Genomic DNA, 16,183 nt, shown 5'->3' with positions numbered 1-16,183 from the left:
TAAATAGGTATCAGGTAAAATGAGGTGTTAACAATGGTGTACATTTCTTTATAAAAATATCTGATTGTAAAATGAACAATGAACACACACAATCCTCGACAAAACCTGACAAGTGCCTTGCACTGACACGATCCACAAATTGAACAATTGAAATCAGCAAACACCTCTAGAATATCCATACATCTATCCGAGGAGATGTATAAGAATTTTAAACCTGTCCAAAACACACGAGAATATACACAGATTTACAGAATGAAGAGGGTTGTGACATCCAGTAGGTGGCGCTGACACCAACCGTTGGCATTAGCATAGGGGGGAAAACGGAAGTAAACTGCCGTCCTCTCAGACTCTCCTCACCGAAGAGCAATTCGGCGCCGTTATTCTCAGGTAAAGTGATTGGTTATTCTAGTGAGTTGTTGTCACTACGTTTTTAAAACTCGATATGCTAGAACTTTACCCCTCTTTCCCATTTACCTTTGCGTTTTAAATATGGACATCTGTCAGTGAATGGCTCTTTGTCAGGTACAGAGAACTTCTGGCGGTATTCTCATTGGTGAGCCATTGCCCATTCTGTCCAGCGTTGGAGCAGCCGATCTCACCCGGATTTCACTCAACGCACAGCCCCCCTTAACGACCCTAAGAAATGCAGAACTCCAAATTAAACTGGACTGAGTATTTCTGCGGCGTTCAAAGTCTCGCTTGTGTTTTGAGAATCATTTTATTAAGAGGTCTCTGTAAACGGCCATCAAGAAGACAAGCTAGGTGGCAGAAGCGTCCACTTGTACTTACTTACATTGCTGATGATAGTGTGGAAGAAAATACGTAAAAGCAGTTCGAGTAGTAGTTGGCTGGATCTTCCCAGGCAGGGATGCAATTGCTTGGCTAATTTATAGAGTGAATGAATGAATTGTATACTTGTATAATGCACTGTCTATGTCACACACGGAGCAAGCATCCTGTCACTGCCATTCATGGTGTGCACAAAAGGCCCGCAGACACTCATCTCTGTAATATGTAATAAGGGAAATTTCATTGCAGACTATTGAATTAGAGCAACGTCACCCAAGGAATCATTTTTGGCACTTATACCTAGACCACAGAAATATTTACATATTGTGATTGTGCTGCATTAGGTGGCCAACTTTCTATTGTCACTCTGAAGGATACTTTGCGCTCCTGTAGACACTCTGCGTGCATGAAGGGCTCACTGAGACACTGTGCACGGACACATCAGAAGACTTTTGTATTGGAGCAGATATTATAAATTGAGGAGTGCATTTTTGGAATTTAATTGCTTTACTCACTCCTCTAAATCAGGCCCTTTTAAAAAATATCACCTGGCTTGATATTGAGCTTATCAAGTCTGATTATTATGTCGTACTGTATTTGTAATCTCCTTTGAGTAAGCCTTGACTGCTCGCTATTGGCACCTTTGGAGAGTCAATTTTACAAAATGAATAACTCCACCATCTAAAAGGAATGAAATAGTCTTAAGAATTGAAAGACTTGTCAGATCCCCGACGATCAATAATCACTCTGGACACGATGTGGTATGTGAACAGATTCTTCTTTATTACACTTGCTTCTCAGTCTGCCATCACACATCTGTCCTCGTCCTCATCCTGCAGCCTAATCCCCTTTCCTGTCCACCCACAGGAAGTGGTGTCCGGTAACCTGGTCACCGCCCTGTGACCCACAGGGTCCTAATGTCCGGCATCTCTGCCCTGGTCATCACATCTCCCCCTTTGTTACAACAAATGCTTTTCCCCATGTACAAATCCTTATCCACACTGCAACTGCCTGTGCTGCAGTTCGGGAGAGAGATATAGATATAGAAGGAGAAAGAGAGATAGCGAGAGAGAGAGAGAGAGAGAGAGAGAGAGAGAGAGAGAGAGAGAGAGAGAGAGAGAGAGAGAGAGAGATAGATAGAGATAGATAGAGATAGAGAGAGAGAGAGAGAGAGAGAGAGAGATAGAGAGACTCTCTACATTTCTTCTAATAGTCTCTTTGTCTTTTTGCACTCTCTTCTTGGTCTTTGTTCTCCGCTCTGCTCTGGTCCTCCACCTTCTTCTTTGTGTGTTGTCACTTCTCCGTTCGTTCCTTGTTCTCTTTCTTCCACTTCCGCCGTTGTTATTGCTCTTTCTTCTTTTTCCATTTTTAGCTCCTTGAAATGCGAACTGTTTCTTGTTACAGTCCGATTGTCTGACGCTGCGGTCACCATTGACCCTTTTACTCCAGTTATTACCAGCGGCTCTTTTGAAAAAGGGCTGTCTGATTTTCTGTGCTGGGTTTGCTTCACTATTACTATGTCCCCTTCTTTTAGTTGGTGTTCCGCTGCATGTCTCTTTTTGTCAGCGTATTCTTTCATTTTCTTTTTTTCTTTGCTGTCTCTTTTTGCGATTTCTTGTCTGTTGGTGTCTGCTGTTACTTCTCTCTGTGGTAGCCTCGTCTTGCTTGTTCTTCCTAGCACCAGTTCTGCTGGGCATTTGCCCGTGGTGCTGTGGGGGGTGTTTCTATAGTCTCGTAGCACCTGACACAGCGCTTGTCCAATGGAGATCTGTGTCACTTTTGCTCTTTGGATGGCCCTTTTGATGGTCCCCATGAATCTTTCTGCCATTCCGTTGGCTTGGGGCCACAGTGGTGTTATTTTCCTGTGTTTGATCCCCAGGTATTCCATGAACCTGCGGAATTCTTCTCCTGAAAATGGAGGGCCATTGTCTGTTTTCAGTGTTTGTGGTGAGCCCCAGGCAGCAAATATGTCATCCAGCACTGGTAAGGTGGCATTTGCTGATGTCGATGCCACTTCCCTTACTACCGGGAATCTTGAAAACTCGTCAATGACTACCAGCAGGTATCTTCCAGTCTCTAGTGGCCCATAGAAGTCTGCCGCTAATTCAGTCCATACTGCCAATGGTAATTCCGACATCCTCAGCGGTGCAGGCTTGCTGGATGGTCCCGTTATTTGACAGGTGTAGCACTGTGCCACTTCTTCTTCTACCATGCTGTCTAGTCCTGGGAACCACACTCTTTCCCTCAGCATCTTCTTTGTCGCTACTATTCCTCTGTGTGACTCGTGTGCTATTTTGACTGTTCTTTTTCTTAGGCGAAGTGGTATTACAACTCTTGAACCTCTCATCAGAACTCCGTTCTCTGTCTCCGACAATTCTTCGCCTATCTTTTTGAACGCCAATAGTTCTTCTTTATCAACTCCTTCTTCTGTGATGGTGTTGTTATTAATATGTCTCCATCTTTGTAGCCTCACTATTGTTCCTATTGTCTTCATTGTCGGATCTCTTTTTGTCTCCAGTTCCAGTTCTTCACTTGTTATTGACGCTGGGGTGCTTTGTTTCACTATGAAGTTGAGGTATTCTTCTGCCATTGTGGTGCTATTGCTCCGGTGCGGGAGCGGGTGTCGCGACATATAGTCTGCTGGATTTTGATCTTTGCCTGGCTTGTGTATTATCTTAAAGTTGTAGTCCATCAACCTTATTCCCCACCTTTCTATTCTCGGCGGTATTTTCGCTTTTGGGTTGCCATAGATGGTCACTAGCGCTTGGTGGTCTGTCACTATTGTGAACGGTTTTCCATATATGAACATGTGGTAGTGCTCACATGCCCATACCACTGCCAGGCTCTCTTTCTCTGGTTGAGAGTAGGCTCTCTCAACATCTGACAAGCTTTTGCTTCCGTATGCTACTACTTGTCGAGGTGACTCTTTTCCTGGTTTGTGTTGTGCTAGTATTGCACCCAAACCTACTGGGCTGGCGTCAACTGTTAGTTCCGTGCATAGGTTCGGGTCAAAATATGCTAAGTGGTCAACTGCTGTCACTGACGCTCTTATCTCTTCAAACGCTTTTGTGCACTCTGTGGTCCATTCAAATGGCTGCCCTTGTTTTGTCAGTTCTCTCAAGGGTGCGCTCACCGTTGCAAAGTCCTTTATGTACCTCGCGCAGTAGCTGGCAAGGCCAAGGAACGAGCGCACGTCAGCAACATCTTTAGGTTCACTCGCTTTTTCGAGCGTGTCAATTTTACTCTTGTCAGGTCTCATTCCTTTTTGTGAAAATATGTGTCCAAAAAACACCAGTTCTTCTCTCCCCAGCTCGCATTTCTTCTCGTTTACTGTCAGGCCCACCTCTACCAGCCGTGAACATACTGCCCTCAGTGCCGTGTCATGCTCCCCGTCCGACTTCCCAAAAACCAGGATGTCGTCGCTGTAATTTAGACTGTTCGTTATCGGTCTTATTATCTGCCTGATTGTTTCTTGGAATATTTCTGCTGCTGAGGATATTCCAAAACTCAGTCTTTTGTACCGAAACAGTCCAAGGTGCGTTGAGAAGGTCGTTATGTATCGTGATTGCTCATCTAGTTCCAGTTGGTGATATCCCTTGCACAGGTCTAGTTTTGAAAATTTTCTCATCCCTGTCAGGCAGCTTATCATGTCATCCAGATGTGGCCCTGGGTGCCTTTCTCTCTCGATGGCTGTATTCGGTATTCTCATGTCCACACAGATCCTTATCTGTGTAGTGTCTTTCTTTGGTACAGCCACTATTGGGGACACCCATGGCGTTGGTCCTTCCGCCGGCTCGATGATGTCTTGGGCCAGTAGCACCTTTATTTCCTCCTCTACTTGGGGTTGTAAATGTATTGGCACCCTTCGGTGATGCTGTGCAACTGGCCTGACAGCCTCGTTTATGTGTAGTGTTATTTGCTTTCCTTCAAGTTTCCCTAGGCCGTCTGTTAGCTTCGGGAACTCCTGTAGTATGCTCTCTTTTTCCGACATGTGATACATCATTTTCAGTAGTCCCATTATTTTTGCTGTTACGTTGCTTAGTAGGCATGGTGCTGGAATGTCTCCTCGTAACACGTGTATTTCTTCTACGACGGTTTTGCCGTTGTGTGTCATGGTGTCCGTGAATTTTCCCATGTTTGTTACAGGATGTTGTGCGCCCCATGTGAATACTCTTACACTTGATGGTTGTAGCGGCGGCTTCTTCTTCATCTTGTCATATTCAGAGGCACACATGATGTTGCACGTAGCTCCGCTGTCTAGTACAAACTTTGTTTGGTGTGGCCCTACATCAATGGTTACCCAATCTGTCTTCTTTATTGACTTCCTGTCTATTAGCCTGATATGTTCTTCTCCATGCCCTTCATCCGTGGTCATGAGATATAGGCGTTCTACTTTGCTTGTTATCTCTTCCTCCTCTTCTTCTGATCCCCCCGACGAGCTCCTCTCCGTCGCGTCCATGTGTCTTACATGTTTTGTTGTTGATTGTCTTGGTTTTCCTGGTCTGCCACGGTCACTTTTGAATTGGCCACCTTGGCACATGGTGGCAAAGTGGTTGCTTCTGTTACATTTTCTGCATGTTTGACCAAATGCTGGGCATGGTCCTCGGTGGGGAAATTCCAGGCCGCATCTATAGCATTGGGAACTTTGTTTCTTCGGCGCCTGTTCCTTGTGTCCTCCTTTCCAGTTCCCTTTTTTGCCTGTGTCTGTAATTCGATGTATCTGTTCGCCCTTTCGATCCATCTGTTTCGCTTGTACAGTCGCTCTTGCTTCTGCCCTCGCTAGGTCAAGTATTTTCTCCAAGGTGATCGGTTCTTTCAGTAGTCTGGTGCGAAATTCCGTGTCTCTGCAGCCTTCTATCATTTTGAGACGAAGTGCCTGTTCATTGTCATACTTTTCAAATTCACAATATGCTACCAGTTTTCTTAGCCTCGTTGCGAAATCATCCATTGACTCTTCTGGCTGCTGGTATGCCATGTGGAACGAATATCTCTCGAAATCAACATTTCTTTGCGGGTCAAACTTAGCCGTTAGACACTTTTTCAACTTGTCATAGGTTTCTAATTCACTTTGTGGGAGTGTTATGAGGAGGTCTTCCACCTCATCCCCCACTAAGTTTAGCAGTAGATCCAGCTTCTTCTCAGTTACAACATCAGTCGCCTTCAGGTATCGTTCAAATTTTGTGATCCACTTTTCCCACCGGATGCCCACCTGTGGTTCCGATACAACGAAAGGCACTGGTCTGCGGAATAGTGCACTCTGACTCTGCGATTTCGTGTCTGGCATTTTTACTCTTTTGACACTTATTTATTTCTTGATATCTCGTATGTTCCTTCCTTATTATTCTTCTTTGTGGGGTGATACTTTGTCCCCCTTGTTATTGTTTCCTTTTCTTATTACTTTCTATTCCAGACAGTCTTTCTTTCTTTTTTTTTTTTTCCACTTTATTTCTGTTTGATCCCTTTGTTATTGCCTTTGTCGTCTGTTCCACTTTATTTCTGTTTGTCCCCTTTGTTATTGCCTTTGTCTGCGTTTATTCCTTCTTTTCTTTGTATTCGGCGCCTCACCTTCTGTTTTTCGATTTTGCCTGCCTTTAAAATGGCCGCCCAAACTTTCCTGCTTTCTTATTGGCTCTCGCGCCTGACTTTAAGATGGCCGCCGAGACTCTCGCGAGACTTCTAGGCCAATCCGGGCACCGCCTGACTTCAAAATGGCCGCCGCCCTGAGTCTTCGTTTGATTGGCTCCTGCGCCTGGCCCCAATATGGCCGCCGAGACTCTCGCGCTGGCTCTGGGCTCCTTTAAACTTCGCGCGCTCTTCGCGCTAGCGCTTAGCGCTTACCAGTTTTCTTGCTCGTTTCTTTTGCGGCGGTTGGGGTGGGCTCCCACGTCGCCGCTGAATGCTGGACGGCGCTTCACTCTTCCCTCTTCTTCTTGGCTGCAACGCGATCCAGGGTTGGCTCCTGGCTTTAAAATCGCGACTTCTGTGTTTCTGCACGCAGGGACTCGATCCGCCTCGTCGCCAGTTGTCAGATCCCCGACGATCAATAATCACTCTGGACACGATGTGGTATGTGAACAGATTCTTCTTTATTACACTTGCTTCTCAGTCTGCCATCACACATCTGTCCTCGTCCTCATCCTGCAGCCTAATCCCCTTTCCTGTCCACCCACAGGAAGTGGTGTCCGGTAACCTGGTCACCGCCCTGTGACCCACAGGGTCCTAATGTCCGGCATCTCTGCCCTGGTCATCACAAGACTGATGAACAAAAAACAGTGTCCACCACAGATACTGCCTGCTTCCTAAGAACACAAAGTGTCTAAGGTCTCACAATCTACTTTTTTCCCAGAATATGGAAAATAATGGGTGGAGGTGGTGGTAGAAAGAGATAGAATACAGGTAGTGAGTGCTATAAAAAGAACACCTTGACACACCCTTATCAAGGTAGGCGATTCAATGAGATGAGTAGACACTACCCCCAGAGTTCACTTGTAATGGCTTTACCACTTTACCTAAATATGCGGGCAATAAACACTGAATTGTAAATCTTGTCCGGGCCATCAATATAGTGATATTTCCCTGGAAAGGTAGTCAGTCCCATGGCCTTTCCATCACAATTACTTCATCACAGGTGTAGTCTACTAGGCTAGTTCGAAACAGTGGAGCTAGGAGACAATGTTTTTAACCCTGTCCTTTCCATTTTTTTGGGGGGGGAGGGGAGTTTTATATATCGCGAACTAGACCCAAAGGAACTTTACATGAGCACCATTTGCATTACAGAAGTACACGTTCATTGTTGTGAGGCACTGGGAGATTAAGGGATTTGGTCAGAATCACAGGATCTTGAGCGTCCCTGCCGAGACTCGAACCCCGTTCCCCCGCTCTGAGGTCGATTGATCTAGCTTCAAGGCCACATTCTCTCCCCAACATTTGCCTAAATTGTGGGCGATTGGGCAGTAACCTTTTTAACCTTTTCCTCGATCCCAATTTTTTGTCCAAGATTGTCCCCCTCTCTCAAAGGTCCTTGAAAAATGAGTCCTACTACAACTTGACAAACACATTGAAATCTTCAACCTACTCGACCCCCTCCAGTCTGGTTGCAGGCAAGGCTTCAGCACCGAAACTGCAATGCTCAATGTCATAGATGACATCATCAATCACTTGATAATGGCGAGACATGCCTTCTTATCCTCCTTGATCTCTCCGCAGCGCTCGATACGGTCAACCATTCAGCACCACTTAATGTCCTTAGGACCCGTTTCGGCCTTAATGGCACCGCCTACAAATGGTTCACCTCTTACCTTCAACATCGAACTCCTCAAATCAAAATTCAAAATTGTTTCTCTAACCCCACTCCAGTCTCCCTTGGAGTCCCACAAGAATCTATTCCCTCTCCTTCCCTCTTTAACCTCTTTATGGAACCCCTCACTCTCATTCTGAAACAAGCAGGCATGAACAACCACCTATATACCAATGACACCCAAATCTATTACAAGATTAAAACTCATGCTGACATCTTACACCTGAAGAACACCCTTTACAAAATTCAATCCTGGTTCCATTCAAATCATCTCAAATGTAACCCTAAAAAAACTGAAATCATTCTCTTCTCCCTTAAAAAGAACCCTCTCCCCGTTCAATCATGGATTCCAGACCTTAATGCACTCAACTGCTCACTCACACAGTCAAACTCCGTCAAGTCTCTTTGCATTTTTATCGACAACACCCTCACCCTTATCGTTCACATCAAAAACTCTGCCAAATGAGCCCTCTTCACTCTCCGTCACCTCAAGAAAATCAAACCATTCATACCACCGATGACTTTAAACTTGCGGTTCAGTCACTTGTTCTTTCACGTATTGACTCTGGCAACGCCGTTCTAAACGGAATCCCCAGGGTCCACCTTGCTCCAATCAAAGCTGTGCTCAACCTTGCAGCCAGGCTCATCACAGACTGCAAACGCATCGACCATATCTCCCCTGCTCTCAGATCTCTTAAATGGCTCCCTATTGAAGGGAGATCAGCTTACAAAACTGCCTGCAGTACTCATAAAGCCCTCCACCAAAACACTCTGCAGTACCTAGAAACTCCTCATCGCTGGAAAAAGAAAGCCACACAATCTCGCTCCTTCTCTGGCAACGCCCCTACTATCTGGAATACCCTCCCGAAAAAGCTCAGCTGTAACCCCTCCTATGCCAGCTTAAAAAAAGACCTCAAAACCCACCTCCTTAACTACTATTGGGGACCCTAACCTGTGCCCGACTCCTGATCTCTTTTCACCATACCATATTTGTTTCAGTAATATATGTCCCTCTTCCTGTACTCCACTTTACCTAAATTACTTGAAATGTTATTGCTCCAGGTCCTGTTTATCCTATCTCGATTTGTATAATTTAAAATAAGATTCGGAGTATTTAGAATAAATCTAAAGTCTGTTAGTAAATTTATGTTTAAATAAAGCCTGGATAGGATATTGCCTCTGGGAAGGGTAGACAGTGTCCATTCTCATTGTGTATTCTACAAAATGTAATATGGCGGTAAAATAATAGACTTTGGAACAAACACTACTACAATACAGTCTCAGGTCTCCAGGCAATTCATACTGTCATTATGCCTTTGCACCCTGATCTGACAATATATGTGCACCTTGAAAGAGGCTTAATGACAGAAATAGAGTCCAAGACCATTTTTCCAGCAATTTCCTCCAAAATGGTTTTTCATTCACGCATCCGGGGTTGTTGAACTGCAGGTCACCACATTCTCTACACAGCATTTCTAAAGGCAACCAAGTCCCTGATGCTGTATTGGGCAGGGCCCCTCCTGTACTTCAGCTTCACCCTCCCAGCCACACACAAGTACCTCTTCATTGAGCAACAAAAAACAAGACACTTGGGGCACTGCACTACTTGAATGTGGACAAAGATCAGAGCACCCTTTGCGGGACAACCCTGCAAAAAATGGTATGGTTGACCACCCTAAGTAGCATACGTGCCAACATTTGCCAACAGGGAAAGAGATTTTGAAAACAATTGGGAAAAATATTTTCCTCATTTACCTGCATTGATGCAGAGGATTTTCTAAGCTGCAGATCTTTATTTCCTTAAAAAAAATCAAGTGTTTCCCACTTGAACCAGGATTAACGGTATGTATGTAGTAGGTACCTGAGGTTAGGGAACTTGTGCGCAACTCCCTATTAATAATAAGAGCAGACCAAATGCCCTGTGACAAGGGTGAAATATGGTTGGTGCAGGGGTGAGTAATAGCTCTATAGGATTGGGGGTTGGTCTAGGACATGTACTCCAAGACACTTTGTACACCAGGCTTTTGGATTTGCCAAATTTGGGTGAGGCCTCCTTTAGCAACCAAATCCCATAGTACATTAATGCCACATACACTGAACATTTCTTTTGAAGGGTTCTTAGAAACACTTAAATTGACCTTATTACATGAATAGAGATTTCAAGTTTTAGAAATTCTTCTGAATGAGTACTAATTAGTAGAATTGATAACATTACAGGAAGAGACATAATATGAACTTTGACCCTAATGAAATTAAAGCAAGTGACATCTTATGACCACTGACCACAAATGACATCACAACCTAAGAATAATGAAACAATATGACAAATCTTCAAATGGTGAACTTATGCCTTCTGGGTTGCATCCAGCTCCTGTGTATTAATGAGTAGTTTACTGAGCAATATTGCCAGAATTGTATTTTTCTTGTTCCTCAAGGATCTTTACAATACAAGCATTACCCAATGAGCTGGTGTGTGACTGCAAGCTAAACACTATGCTTTGCAGCAGGCACATTACCCTTCTGTGCTATTTATATAAATCAAACCTATAACCAGATTACACACAGTTCTCTCCAGCAAGTGCATTAAATACCAGTTATCTGATAGAGACTTCTAGCCGTAGATTCCTTACCGTAGAATTATCCCCAGGGGTCAGTTTTTTCACAAGCAGTACACCTGTGCGCTGGTAGGTGGGATTGGTTGGCTCCACGTGGCGTCATCTGTGTCATCCGTGCCTGAAGTGAAGTGACAAGCCACTCCAGTGAACTGACATCCATTATTTTCTTTCTGCATCAGTCAGCACAGATCTGGTGAGAGCTGCCCCAGCCATTTTTGAATGACCTTTTTTTAACTTTTTGTAGAAGCTTTTCTGAGATCTTTCTCCTGGTGTGGCACGGATGTCCACTAAGAAAGCTGGCTTCAAGCTCTGCGACGCCTGTTACCGACAGATGTAGGTGATTGACCTGCATCTTGTTTGCCTCTGGTGCCTTGAGCGTGACCACGATGCGAAGACCTGCGTCAACTGCCACCCTATGCATTCAAAGCCTTGAGGGAGTGGTCCCTCAAGCTCCTTGCTGCTAGATGTGCGCCGCTGGGACGAGCTTGATCCTGGATGAAACGTCCCGGAGCCATCAAGCTTCATTGCAATCATAGTTGTCCTGGTGTTTGGGTAAGTTTCACAAGAAGAAAAAGAATAAAAAGTTGAAGAGGTAGTGTCATCATTAAAGCCCGCTCTGCGGTTGAGCCTATGCTTGGGCCTCCCTGCGTGTCTGGGAGCAGAGGCAACCCCGCCGAACTCTGGGAATTTTATGAGGCCATGCTCCACATATTTGCCCGTCCTGTCCCCTTTTGTGCACCTTTGGGCCCGGTGAAATCAGGAGGGACCCCTACTGGTTTCCCACTGGCGGGTCCACCCCTGGTGGCATTCGAGCCTTTTGGATCCATGGATGAATCTGGACCGGCGTAGGTCGTGCCTCGTTGACCTTCCCTGATGCTGGCCCCGATGTTGGCGTTCCTGGTGCCGTCATCCCCATTCTCATCCCAGACTCTGACACGAGCCAGAGGGGCTTTGCCCGGCACCAACTGCAGCCTTGCCTTCCAGACCGGAGTCTAAGCCCTATTCATATGGCTAACACTTGGGGAAGATTGAGAGGGGGCCATTGGACCTTGAGGAAGCACCTAGACCCCAACATGGACTGGTGTGAGGAACTGGAGCACTCCAGGGGACTGGACTCCTCTCCAGAAACTGGCATGGTCTCTCCTTTTACCCTGTTTACAGAGTAGGGAGCTTATTTTGCTGCAGTGGTGAGAAGGAAGGCCGTGGACCTGGACCTTAGCCTGCCCTAGAGGTAAAGACTAATGTTTTGACAGAGGTGCTTCAACCGGGAGTGACCCCCTCAAAACTGCGTCTCCCATTTAAAGAAGCCCTTATGAATGAATGAATATTTACCTTGTGAAGCGCGAAACTTAGCCCAAGGGCGTCAAGGCGCTATAAGCGGAGCATAAGGGTGCAGATAAGCAGAACATGCTCATACCGCGGACTGTGAAAAGAGCCATGTCTTTAAGGCTTTACGGAAGAGAGAATGAGACGCCTGGCTAGAAAGCTCTTCCGGGAGGCTGTTCCACAGTTTAGCAGCTTATAGATGTCGTGCTTGGGACCTGGTCCAAGCCCTGCATAAGGGCTCGTGTGAAGAGAAGGGGCCCCCCTGAAGATTGCTATGAGTACCTAGGGCAGGGAAAAATATAATAATGTAGAAAAACCTAGGGCTTCTCTTGCAAATATACTAATAGTGTATGGGGACTACACAATCTTAAAACTAGGCACAAATTGTGTGTAGACAAAAAGAAGAAAGATAAGGGGAAATACATTCAAAGATGATCTTTTATTTTATTCTTAATTACATTTTTCTGTATATTTAAATTTTGTTTCCATATGTTATAAATATAAAAAACAATTACATATCATACATACAATGTGCATTGGGGAAATCGCCGATAACTTTTCAACCATCTTACATTCACATCAACATTCAAACCACACATACACACAAAAACAGCTGGCTAGATCCAATATGAACAAAAAACAATATGTAAAGTACAAATGATGTTTATAGAGGGCATGAAATAAATATTGGTACAGTCCATTAGCAGCAATAAAATCTTGTAGTGGCTAGTTAAGAGAATTCTTCCAGTATCTTCTACGCACGTTTCGGAACAGGAGGGCCTTCTTCAGGATAGCAACTAATTACCGCTGTATATGACATGAAATGATATGTGCCTGGTTAAATGTCATGAACAAGATTACTTAAAAATGAATAAAAACTGAGGTAAATCACTACTACTGTGACTACCCAATTGGTAAAACACCAGAACTTGCCCAGAAAATACGAAAGCATGCGCAGGAAATTCCAGTGGTGATGTTTGAGAATTAAATCTATCTGTACGTGCACAGAAAAGAACAATAAAGATATGGAAATGGAGTCAAACAGAAATGTAAATGGTGAAATGATCACGATATTTCACCGATAAAAATGGCAATCTTACTCTATATTTTGAGAATTCTTTATTTACGCGAAAACGATTTTGGATCACCACTGGTATTTCCTTCTAAACCCTCACCAATTGGGTTGGGACCTGGGGTGTTCCTCTTCTAACCCTGTGGCAGTAAATCCCAGCCCATGCCCAGACTGGAAATTTGCCTGCCAAACTTTTGTGGATACCCACATAGTCCCAAATTGTAAGTGGTCACCCATATTACCCACATTGAAAGGCCCATTGCATGCTCATTTGAGCAGATGTAGTAAAATATAATATTAGGCTGTGTAGTAAATTGATAATTAGTGAATTAAAAAAAGCGAGTAAACTTTATAAATGAAGGTATTTATGTTCTTAAGTATAACTTGGTGTGCACATACCATTGAGAATTGGGCTCAAATGCACAAATGTAGTTATACACATGTAAAGATAGTCACTAAAACAAGGAGTGGCTAGCCATCCATGCAGGTTGCAACATCTCTCTGAGCTCCATTCAGGGCTTCAATCATACTTTCCCAAAAAACCTACTCTGTTGAAAGGATTTTTCATCCTGGAGTACAGGATATGATGAGAGATCCCTTGTCACCATATTGTGAGTGCTTACTATGGCAATCTGGAGAACATAGGTGTTGAATTCGGGTGGATGGAAGACATTTCTTTCACAGCTGGTGACATACAGTGGTGTGACATTACAGCATGTAACTATGATCCCTGTGCATTCCTTTCATCCAAGGATATTCAAGAGTAAGGAGGAGAGGTTCGTGGTCAGGATGCCAAAGGAACATGGCACTCGGTGAGTAGGCTACTGCTGCTAGAATACAAATGCGACACCCATTTAGAGCACCCTGGCCGAAAATAGCACGAGAGAGAGAAGAGAGAGAAAAGAGAGAGAGAGAGAGAGACCAGCGAGTGTGCAGCCAAACAATAGAAGCAGTGCTCCTGCGAATGGGATACAAATGGAGAGAAAGAAATACCCTATATTTACTAACGGATGCTTCATCTTTTTTCTCTCTATTAGCACTGGCACACGTTTGTCTGCCATGAGCCAATTCACACACCCTTGTCTCATAGTGCCAGAATGTGTTCCTTCTCTAAAGCACAGGTTGTGTACTGGAAGGGTACCCTCCTGTACAACAACTGTCATTTAAGACTTTTCCCACCTTGTATGCCCTGCTGCAAACATGCACAGTTGGAAGAATAAGAAGAAATTAAATTAACTCTTATTCCATAGGTACTAAGTACTAATAATAGCAAGGCTAAATCTATAATAACCTCAATACTGTGTATTACTCTGTTGGAATGCTAAAGCTGTAATTATCTGAACCAATTCCCCCATCATTGCCAAGTATTTCCCTTGTGCATTATCTTCTCTCATTCAATTGAATTGTTCGTAATGTGGTTTCACGCCATTTGGTTTCATTATCTCATATTGTATATCAAATGCTAACTGGTCTGTTCCGCACTGGGGGCTCTAAATCAGTCATAAAAAATGACTACTCCATAAGCCCACCCATTCCTACTCAGCACAAAATGGGATGTCAGTCACGTTCGCTGAGCGCACCCCAACCTGTGATTCGTGATAGGATGGAAAACTGGTTAGATGGCCTTAGACCTGGGCCCTGACAGGCCTACAACTGGCACCGCCCAGGCTAAATTTAATCGGTGCAGTTGGACTGTTACACTTCTAAAGCAAATTGCACGCTCTGCAAAGGAAAGCCCTACCAGATTTCTGGACAAATACAGTTGGCAAACACGGTGACAAGCTGCCAAACCCTTATAAAGAAGTAAGCAAAAATGTGATGAGCTGATTGTTCGAAATAATAAAAGCCACTGGTAATTACTCGAGCTGCACCCTATTCCATAGTTTGATTTCCCACAATGTCTCCTAGGATTAGACCTAGCCATATTAAAATTAGCGTTGGTCCTCCTCCAGTAGGACCAGTCCAGTCTGAACTGCTAAGCCATGTCCTATCCAAATCGGAACTTATCAAAAGAAGACCGGCTTTCACCCTAGTTCAGGCTCTTCAGTCATGTGCAGCTTTGGTTCCAGCGGCACAGTAAGCACTGGACCTATGTCCGAACATACCTGCCACACATATAATTTCACTGAAGTAAACAAAGAAGTGATGGGTGGAATGCTTGAATTAATGTCAGCTACTGGTAATTACTTGGGCCACATCCTAGTCCATTGTTTTTCCCCACCATGCCTGCTCAGAATATAGCCAGCCATATGTAAATCAGTGATGGCCCTGCTAAATAGGAACAGTCCAGCCTGAACATCCAAGCCGGGTCCTCTCCAGACTCTAACGCAGGCAACCCAAGACCCTCTTTCAGAGCACATTCTTGCCTCAGATCATATTACATTAGATTTAATTACACTGTATGCATACTCTGGTAGTAGATTTTGATGACCTGAAAATTAAGGGGCCGTGCATCACCATAATACATTACAAGACCTCACTCGCTGGAACTTTGATCAGTTGCTGTTCTTCCACTGTGTCTCTTTCTTTTAATTTCATAATGGTGTCCAGACATCCTGGCCATAATTAAATCAATTGACTAGCCAGTCAAGTTGGTATCCTCTTTTCCCATACTTTGATAAAATGTGATTAATATTTGGGTTGTAAACCCATTATTATTATTATTAATTAATACTTATAAAGGCACCTGGTTACCCTTAGGCATCCCCACGCTATCCAAGATAAGCAGAGCCCAAAGCACAGAGGAGACCTGATTAAGACAGTCTCTGGAAGAGCCACGTCTTCAGCTGCTTCCGGAAAGATGGATGGTGAATAGATGCACGCAGCTGAACAGGAAGAGTAGTCCATAATTTAGCCGCATTGTAAGAGAACATACGACCACCCGATCGTACTCTCTTGATTTTTGGTATCACTGCCAAAGATTGATTAGCTGACCGGAGAAATCTTGTTGGGTGGTAAAAGGCCGTAAGAGAGGGGTTTATCTTGGGACCTGTCCACCAAAGGGTTTTATGTGCTATGCACAACGCTTTAAATTTAATTCTTTCTTCTATTGGCAACCAGTGAAGTTTTTTTAAAACTGGCTTG

At 44.3% G+C, this 16,183-nt stretch overlaps 1 protein-coding gene across 1 annotated transcript in view; it reads left to right on the top strand.

The window, feature by feature from the left end:
• Positions 1–306: 306 nt before the first annotated feature.
• Positions 307–16,183, top strand: part of JAKMIP1 (janus kinase and microtubule interacting protein 1) — a 1,395,482-nt gene continuing 1,379,605 nt past the window's right edge. The window contains 1 exon segment of the mRNA XM_078678490.1: positions 307–387. The gene's annotated coding sequence lies outside the window, so the exon portion shown is untranslated.

The sequence above is a fragment of the Lissotriton helveticus genome, chromosome 2_2, assembly GCF_964261635.1.
Source record: "Lissotriton helveticus chromosome 2_2, aLisHel1.1, whole genome shotgun sequence".
Lineage (NCBI taxonomy): Eukaryota > Metazoa > Chordata > Amphibia > Caudata > Salamandridae > Lissotriton > Lissotriton helveticus.
This window is presented reverse-complemented; position numbering and strand designations above follow the sequence as displayed.